The sequence below is a fragment of the Danio rerio genome, chromosome 6 (genome assembly GCF_052040795.2).
Source record: "Danio rerio strain M-AB ecotype USA chromosome 6, GRCz13ab, whole genome shotgun sequence".
Lineage (NCBI taxonomy): Eukaryota > Metazoa > Chordata > Actinopteri > Cypriniformes > Danionidae > Danio > Danio rerio.
Window position 1 is genome coordinate 14,426,430 of NC_141026.1, and position 10,201 is coordinate 14,436,630.

At 34.3% G+C, this 10,201-nt stretch overlaps 1 long non-coding RNA gene across 1 annotated transcript; it reads right to left on the bottom strand.

The window, feature by feature from the left end:
* Positions 1-1,776: 1,776 nt before the first annotated feature.
* Positions 1,777-9,125, bottom strand: LOC147843403 (uncharacterized). The gene is made up of 3 exons (XR_015493363.1): positions 7,093-9,125; positions 6,379-7,047; positions 1,777-3,172 (listed from the first exon to the last, which is right to left on the bottom strand). It is a non-coding gene; the product is annotated as an uncharacterized LOC147843403 (long non-coding RNA).
* Positions 9,126-10,201: the final 1,076 nt, after the last annotated feature.

The following is a 10,201-nucleotide window of genomic DNA, read 5'->3' on the forward strand; positions in this document are numbered from 1 at the left end:
CATTCACGTTTCCTGCATGAATTCACGAGTCTCATTTAAGTTTCATCTTCAATTTCTCGACTTTAACTGCAGTTTGGCAGTTTAGATTTCACTTATGAAGATTTCGTTCATGCCCCGTGACAAACTGGGGTATTTGATGCGAGTATGAAGGACTGGTGGAAGAGTGTTGTTTTTATTAATACCGCAAGTCGAACTGTCCTTTATTGACAGTTGTGTGTGGATCTAGTCACAAAATGCGGCGAAAAGTCCAACATGGTGATAATAGTTTGATTGCGATGTTTACTTTAATAATGACACTAATATACTGTATGCACATGCCACATGTCTTAATTCCATTTCTGTTTAGTTCAGTTACGACTTTAGTCGGATTAAAGTCATCAAAAATCACTGTTTACATGGTAGACTCTTATGAACGAAATCTTCATAAGTGAAATCTAAACTCTAAACTGCAGTTAAAGTCGAGAAATTGAAGATGAAACATCCAAAAATAAATGAGAACCGTGAATTCATACAGGAAACATGAATGGCCTGGTGATGCAACATTAAAAAAGCACTTGACATAATTATATTATTGTCGTATTCAGATGCGGCAAATATCTATTATTGATGTCCATGTAAACACCGTCAGGGCTCTGCGAACTTGGCTTTGCGAAGCAGCATTTACTGTATATACGTACATCAAAAGGAAGTATGCTATGGCTTATGCTTATTGAAAGTGGAAGATGATTTACAGTTAGTTGTGTCAGGAATCCAACCACAGATTAGCTAGTTGTCCTTACAGAATAAGGCTTAGCTGTCACACTGAATCAGGTAAGCTTTATTTACGTTTTGATGTAATTAATTCAATTAAGGGACACTTTTAGGGCGTGTCCCAAAAGTTTGAAAACCTGCTAATAACACTGACCTTAAAATGTTTATATATATATATATATTTAAATAAAAAACTACTTTTATTCTAGTCGAAATAAAACAAATAAGACTTTCTCCAAAAGAAAAAAATATTATAGGAAATACTGTGAAAAATTCCTTGTTCGGTTAAACATCATTTGGAAAATATCTGAAAAAAATCACAGGAGGGATAATAGTTTTCACTTCAACTGTGTGTCAATATGCATCAGACTGTCATGAATGTGTTCAGGACAATTTGTCAAGGCTGTGGGTTAAATAATAAAACAAAACAAAACATTATTTTACTTTATAAGACTTCAGAGTATTGCTGGGTTCACAGTTGTTAATTTAGTATAGTCTGTATTTGTTTTTGGACACTGAAAGTGATGATTTACCATGGACCACAGTTTCAGAAGAAAAAGAAACATTCATTAAAGCAAAAAGTCACCTACACACCTAGGTTTTGTTGTCTGAATGAGCAAATTATTAGCAAATCTTGATTTTGAGGTTAACCACATTATTTTAAATTACACAGCCAATCAAATAATTAAGAATTTGTCCAGAAGTAGGCATAGTTCAAATATCTGAAAACAATCATTTTAAGTGTGTTTACAGATATCTTGAATTTCTGTACTTTGAATTTATTATTAGTTTTAGATGTAAATACACACTATCAGAAATAAAATTACAAGGGCTGTCACTGGAGCAGCAACTTTTCAAAAGGTACATATTTGTACCTAAACAGTCCTTGGTGGTTCCTCAAATATATATCATTACCCAAATGCACCTAAAATGTACCTTTGCGGTATCAATATATACTACTTTTGAAAAGGTACTGCCCCAGTGACAGCCCTTGTATCTTTATTTCTGAGAGTGCAGAGGCTGATAGTAAATAATGTGATTAATATGTATTTACTAACATTAACTAAGTATAAATAATCTGGTAAAGTATTTGTTGATTATAGTTCAACATTAATTAATGCATTACTAAAGTCTAAAGTTGTGCCTGTCAAGGTAATAGACAGTGAGTTAATATGTACTAACATCATTTACCTTAAATAACATTGACTAATGTTAATAAATATGAATAAATACCATAATAAATGTATTACTAATTGTTTGTTCATAAAAGTAAATACATTAACCAATTGACCATTATTTTAAAGTGTTAACAAAAAAATCATGTTCACAGTTCTCTGATGTTTCTATTGATAATAGTATGTAAAACATGTATAATATGATAATATGTATGTAATATATACACTGTGTAATATAAAAAGTTAGATTTTAAAACCTATTAAATAAATGATTTTATGTTTCTTTTAATCTTGTTTATGTAAAGCACTTTGAATTTCCATTGTGTATGAAACTTGCCCTGCCTTGCCTTATTTCAATTTTCCATGCATTACACTTAATTATTCAGTTTAAATCAACGCACAAACCCCCCTGGAACTAGATATATTCAAACGAAATAATTACAGAATACTGTAGTCTCACAAAAACACACACGAATAACTGTTAACAACATAGAATCTCAAAGATGTTTGTCCATACACCTTCCGTTACTATTGTTCATGCGTGTTAGTTATATAAAAATGAATTTCTCAATGCAAGCATCTCCGACTGGACTACAGTAGCTGACTGGACACGGTTCACAAGAGCTCCACTGTCTTCACTCCCATTAGTGTCGCTCATACTGCTTAAAGTCACTAACCTTGAATTTGAAAATCACTAATGGTGCGAACAGGGCTTAATGCATCAGAATTGAATGCCAGAAGGGTGGGTTTTTTTCAGGGAAAACGGCTCAAAGTACATTCCGTTCCTCACACGAGTTACTGCATGGCTTCAGGAATAAAGTGCAGATGTCAAATTGACTACTTTCTTTGTAATTACACATGCTTTTTAAAATGTGATCATTACAGTCTCAGGACTATCATACTTAATTTTCCCCACTTTTTTTGGTGTTCTCTATGACTAGTAATATATTATAAACAAGTTCTTTTCAGACTTGAGGCACTTTTCACTTTTACAGTACATTTACTTACTTGCCTTAGAAAGCACTACTCTACCTGACAAAAGTCTTGTCGCCTATCCAAGTTTTGGGAACCAAAAAATGATAACTTGACTTCTAGTTGAACATCTGGTATCAGAAGTGGCTTATATGAAAGGCAAAGGCCTCTAGATCACACTTATTTTACCAAAATAAAATATGATTATGTCTTGATTTTTAATTATTTAATTAGAACAGTAGAGTCTGACTTTGTGTAACAGGGAAAAAATGAAACTACACTGTTAGACCTTACCGGGGTTTTTTACAGTAGAATACTGGCAACACTGTTGCCAGCTACTCACTGTAAAAGTTCGGTTACAGTAAGTAACTGGCAACAGTGTTGCCAGTTAATTACTGTAACTGAACCATTACAGTGAGTGGCTGGCAACAGTGTTGCCAGTTATTTACTGTAACTGAACCAATACAGTGAGTAGCTGGCAACAGTGTTGCCAGTTATTTACTGTAACTGAACCAATACAGTGAGTAGCTGGCAACAGTGTTGCCAGTTAATTACTGTAATAGAGCAGCAGTGGTAACTAACTGGAAACTGTGTAGAGTTAATTACTGTATTGTAGTGTTACAAATCACAGCATTATACTGCATACACATTAATAGTATGTCATATATAGTTATTGTAGTGTTACTAAAATTAATCAGTATTCTTAGCTGTTATTTAAAAATATAAGGCATAACATTTTTTCAGACAAATTAATTTTATTGTTTTGGCACCAAACAAATAAATAACAGAAAATGTTTAACAAAATTAAAAAATCAGCAGATATAAATATTGTCTTACATATTACAGGTCTGCACAGTAAGGCTGTGGTCACACTAATGTTTAAGCATGCTATATTCTGCACTGCGAAGTGGAATTAAACAAAGCGAGTAGTGGAATTAAACAAAATAATTAGAGATTGAAAAAGCAAGCCAGAGAGGTCATGTTTTGATCTTTGATTGGTCTCAAGCAATCACATGATGTGATTTCGCATTCAGCGTTCTCCAAGCTTGAACTTTCCAACGCTGCGAATTATGAAATTTGTCTCGTGAGCTATCATTCCAGGTCTGCAGTACTCACATGTGTATGAATGGAAGTCTATAGGGAGAAAAGTGCAGTGTGACCGGGACTTTAAGCTGTAACTCTAATTAAACACACCTGATCAAACTAATTAAGGCTTGTTAGAATTCTACAGGTAATGTTGAAGCAGGGTGGGTACTAAACTCTGCTGCTGCAGTTCTCCAGGAAATTGGAGTTTGACCCCCATGGTATATAGCAGGGGTGCTCAATCCTGTTCCTGGAGATCTACGTTCCTGCAGATTTCAGTTGCTACCCATATCAAACACACCTGCCTGTAATTATCAAGTGGTGTTCAGGTCCTAATTAATTGGTTTAGGTGTGTTTGATATGGATAGCAACTGAAATCTGCAGGAAGGTAGATCTCCAGGAACAGGATTAAGAACCCCTGGTATTAGAAATACTTTTAAAGCAACTGCCAACATTGATCACAATCACATATCCAATAAACACACACACACAAAGTGCTGCAGTGAAATGTGTTACTCTCTCCTCAATGCTGACCATGCAAAAAAAAAAAAAACTGAACAGCAAAAAAACACAAAATAAATATTTTAAATTTTAAAGTTTTAAATAATTAAAAACTGTGTCAAATCTCAATAAAAAGTTTAAAATAATTGTAGAAAACAAAAATAAAGTTGGCAACAATGAAAAACCAAAGGATAAAATCTTTTACTATTATAATTATCTCATGACAACAAACTTTTTTATTGTTTCAAATATAAATTCATAGGTGGAAACACTGCTCTGAAAAATACTTTTGCAACAAACTCACAACCTGGGACCGGACAGGGGAGCTTTTGTGTGTGGATGGCTATGTGTATCATGTTTTTGTGATTCCCTGTGATGATGTGCACATGTTACCTTACTGAGATAATGGAATTTAATTTTGGCTTAGTTGCCAGAAAGATACATTCAACTGTTAGCATCTGTACATTATGGCAGTATGCAATATCCAATAAATACATATACTGTACTTAAACAAAAGTAATGTAAGAAGTTATATGAGGAGAGGCTAACTAGCTAACAATGTAGCTTTTTTTAAGTACACAGTTTAAGATAACAACAGTATAACTTAAAACACAGCCTTATTTTAGAAACCCTCAAAAACATTTGAACACATTTTACTTACTCATTGTAGATTCTTATTTAAAGCCTAAAACATAACAGACTCTACATCTGAATTGATGGACATAGCATAGAGCACACTCAGCAGTAAACAAATCAAACACCTGGCTCCCTTAAAGGGCCGGCATTTTCTGAAAACTCTTTCTAACACCTTTGTGTTTAGAATAAGACGGACAGCCTGTGGGAGTGTGTGGTGATGCCTAAATCATTGTTTTTTACAGTTATTTACTGCACAATCTACAGAGTAACAGTGCAGTTATACTAATTAAACACACCTGATCAAACTAAATCTAAAGGTAGTGTGTTGAAGCAGGGCTGGAACTAAATTCTGCTGGGCTGCGGCGTCTCCAGGAGTTTGACATCCCTGGTACATAGCATATTTTCAAAGGAACTGCCTACATTTATCACAATCATGCACATATCATTGAATAAAAACAATAAAAATATAAAAACTTCATCCAAAGCAAAAAATAAATAAATAAATAAATAATAATAATAAATAATCTGATCCACATGTTGTTCCAAACCTGTAGTAATAAAAATAAATAAATAAATAAAATAACCTGATTAATACATTTATTTAGGAAAGCCTTTATACTATACTGTTAATGCCACTTTTACCTACTTCATTTGAAGTTTTCCAGACAAATTAATTGAGTCTCTGCAAAAATGTATGTACGTGCTGTTAAATAACACATTTTTACTAGTTATTTAGCAAAATACTAATATTCAGCTTAAAGTGCAATTTAAAAGCTTAACTATAGGCTAAACTAGGCAAATTAGATTAATTATAGAAAAGTAAACAAAGTTATAAAAATGGTTGTGATAATTTGGTTGCTCTGTGTGAATATTTTTGCCTTTAAATGCATCTCGTCGATATCTTTACCTTTTAATTAGCTCTGTGACATTGACATTGGTTGACTCCTGATACTCAATGTTAAAAACATAAAAGGAAACAAAGAAAACACAAAGATGTCTGCAGAGAAATTTAGCTATATATATAGCAACATAAAGCATCAGAGTACATGAGGTAATAATGGTTGAGCAGTAATTTACCATTTATTATCACAGTAACTATCTGTAATGGATACATAAAGTAAATTACTGTAATTTATTCTTTGCACTACAAAATTTCATACAAATCCTGCTCCTTTTACAGTAAAATACTGTTTCCTTTTATTACAGCAAAACACTGGCTATTTTACAGTTATTTACTGCATAATCTACAGTAAGGGTTAACAGTGTATAAATAGTCTATAGTTATAGTTATAGCTTATTTATTTATATAGCACATTTTTTACAACACAACGTTGCCCAAAGTGCTGAACACAATCAATACTAAAAAATAAAATCTACATCACATAAATAACAATTAAAACATAAGGCAAACTCCTCAACATTAAAAAGGCTCAAATACTAAAGAAAAAAGATGGTGTTTCAAATGCTTTTTAAAAACAGGTAGAGTTGGAGCATGTCTGATGTGGGGCGGAAGCCTGTTCCAGAGTTTTGGGGCGACAACAGCAAAAGCCCGATCCCCACTTCGCTTACACCGGGACCTTGGTATAGATAGAATAAATTCATCAGAAGACCTCAGTGACCTACCAGGATTGTATACATGTAGCAGGTCTGATAAGTAAGATGGTGCCAGATTGTTTAAGGATTTAAAAACAAAGATTAATAGTTTAAAATCAATCCGTGACCTAACAGGCAGCCAGCCCAGAGAGGAAAGAACCGTGGTGTGTTCGAACTTGCGAGTCCCTGACAGAAGTCTCGCAGCCGCATTTTGTACTAATTGCAATCTATTCAGGACATTTTGACTAATACCCACATACAGGGAATTGCAATAGTCAAGTCTTCTTAAAATAAAAGCATGGATCACCTTCTCAAGGTCATTAAAAGAGAGAAACGACTTTACTTTTGCCACAAGTCGTAAATGGAAAAAACTGGATTTAACAACTGTATTTACTTGTTTGTTAAATTTCAGATCACTGTCGAATTGAAATCCTAAGTTTCTAACAACAGGTTTTTGATAAGTGGAAAGCTCACCAAAACCTGATTAATGCAGAGGGTTAGGATCGCCAAACCAGACTAGCTCAGTTTTTCTTCATTGAAATTTTAAAAATTTGACGAAAGCCAGCTCAACCTCGACTAGACATCTCATAAGGGAGTCAAGCCCCTTTTTATCCCTACTTTTAAAAGGGACATAGTTCCCATAAATTAAGTGTGAATGGTGTCAGAAGGCTTGTTTTTGGTTAAAATTTTTGTTCTAATTAAATGAAAATCATATATTCATAGTTAAGTTGTATAATACATCTTGGAGAAAGATAGACACCTACAGGTGAGAAAGGGGGTATAATGGGTGAAGTCAGCCAGCCATTTTCTCAGTTCACTTAAGCTGTTGAGAGTGATGGTAGATGAAAAATGATTCTGCTCTCCTACTGATTTCATACATTTGTATGATTCATTGTGTATTATTTTCTAACAGTTTTTGTCACCGGACCTGTAACACTTGTTGTCTGTGTGGTGTGTGGTGTTTTCCAGGTATGATGTTTTAATTTTCTAATGCAATACCTTTAGCAAAAAGTCAGAGTCATGTTCATATGTATCAAAGTGTTTTCTCAGTTCACTTCAGCTATTGAGAGTGATGTTTTTGTGACCGGACCTGTAACACTTGTTGTCTGTGTGGTGCTCTGTCTTTTCCAGTGATCACTAAAAAGTGAATGTGCTCAGCTAAACTGCTTTCGCGTGATCATTACTAAAAAAAAAAACAGAACATACGAACTAAGAGGGGTTACATTTGCTTAGACAAAAGTCTTGTCACTTGACAGAAATAATGTACAATATAGAATATAAAGTCATGATGCAGTGGAAAAAGAATTAATATTGTGTATGACTCCCATGAGCTTGGAGGACTGCATCCATACATCTCTGCAATGACTCAAATAACTTATTAATAAAGTCATCTGGAATGGCAAAGAAAGCGTTCTTGTAGGACTCCCAGGGTTCATCAAGACTTGGTATTCATCTTCAATGCCTCCTCCTTCACCATACCACAGACATGATCAATAATGTTCATGTCTAGTGACTGGGCTGGCCAATCATGGGAGAGTGGTCTGGATGCAGACTGGTGCAATGCAATCTGAGCTGCATGTAATGCTTTTTAAAGGGTTCTTCTAACCCCACCCCTAACCCTACCCCTCACAGTGACGTCATTCGCTCCATTTGAGTGCATTGTGTCTGACATTGCATCACTGAGGAATGCAATCTCCGGTTGCTTCATAAAGACTTTATACAGATACTATTGAATCCTGGAGCACCTTGACCTTCATGCTTTCAGTAACTTTGATGTGGAGGCTGAAGTACGAGAAGGAGTGGTAACCTGCTGAAGAATTCGCCCTCTCTTGTGGTTTGTAATGCAATGGGGAGCACAAATGTCTTGATACCTCAGGCTGTTGATGCTGCCATCCTCTCTGCACATCTCTCACAGGCCCCCATACTGAATGTAACCCCTAGCCATGATTTTTCCTTCACCAAACTTGACTGATTTCTGTGAGAATCTTGGGTCCATGTGGGTTCCAGTAGGTCTTCTGCCGTATTTCTGATGATTGGGATTTTGATTGGGGAAAATCTACCTTCTGTCACTTTTCTAATGATCAACTAGAAGACAAGCTATTATTTGTTGCTCTTTCAACGACAAGACTTTTTTCAGGTAGTGTTGGTAAAATAAGGCAAATAACAGAAAATGTACTAACTGAGGGTTCAGGGATACTATCTAGTTATTGTTAATATTATGTATAGTATGTATGTGAAGAACTAGATTTTAAAATAAAGTGCTACCAAAGTTAAATATCATATAAGTGGTTTGTCTTAAAAAACGAAAAGTTGGATTATAAATTAATTTTTACATCTAACTAAATATGAAATAGCTTTTCTAGTTACAAATGTTGTTTTTTTTAGAATTACAGAATTTCTAGAATTACTTTTTACAAAAAAATAAAAATAAATAAATAAATAAATAAAAATTCCAGTGTGATAATCCAGAGTAGGTTACTCTACTGTAATTAATTAAGATAAGTAAAACATCTTTATGTGTTTATGTTTGTTGTGGTAAACGTGTATTAAAAAAAGTTTGTTTGTTGTAAATAATGTTCAGTTTCTTGCATAGAATGATCTTTTTGCTTTATGTATCTCTTAATGTATCACCAGGAGCCTTAGGGACCTATCCCGGCGCAATAAACTGTAAGACACATTTCCACGATGAGTTGCTATTTTCAGACCAAAACAACCTTAATTTTCCCGTCTTCCGCCACTTTGTTCAAATAGGAAATCCATTTGCGCCACTTTGTGGACTTTTGGGTGTTTCATTCTAGAAAAAAGGTGTGTTAAGGTGCAATGTTGGCTAAAATACTGCAATAACCAGCTGAAAGCAGGTTCTAAGTCCAGGACAGAGTGCTTCAGTTGTGCGCCTCGATTACACATTGCTTAAAACACAGAAGATGTACAGCAATACGCTAATATCTTTACAAATGAAAAAGAATTAAAGGAATAAAAGATGCTCTATTGAACTGTTATTGAGTGAACTCGCTAGTAAAGCATTCAGTTTTTATACTTAAAGGTCTGCCATGTAAATAGTAAACGCACCATGGCGCTACGCAAATGACTCTTAAAGGGAATGCTCAAAACACACCCATAACTCATTAAGAGAATAAGCACAGCCCTGTTAGACCATGCACCATGACGCAGAGCATATTTTTTCATCCTTAAAACAGTAAAAGTGGATTCAGACACGCTCTTAATGCTTTTCCGCCCTGCGCTTTAGACTTTGCACATAGACCGTTAAAATAGAGCCCTTAGGTATTAATTTAGATTTGCCTGTTTATGTTTTATGACTCTTAAAGTTCTGCTAGCCATTGACTTTATTTTTTTTTTTTGAATCACCAAAACAAAGAAAAAAGTCATCTGCATCTTGGATGTAAAATCAACAACATTTTTATAATTTTTTATTTATTTATGGGTGAACTGTTCATTTTAGAGACAGAATATTGTGGTCTGTGAATATTAAC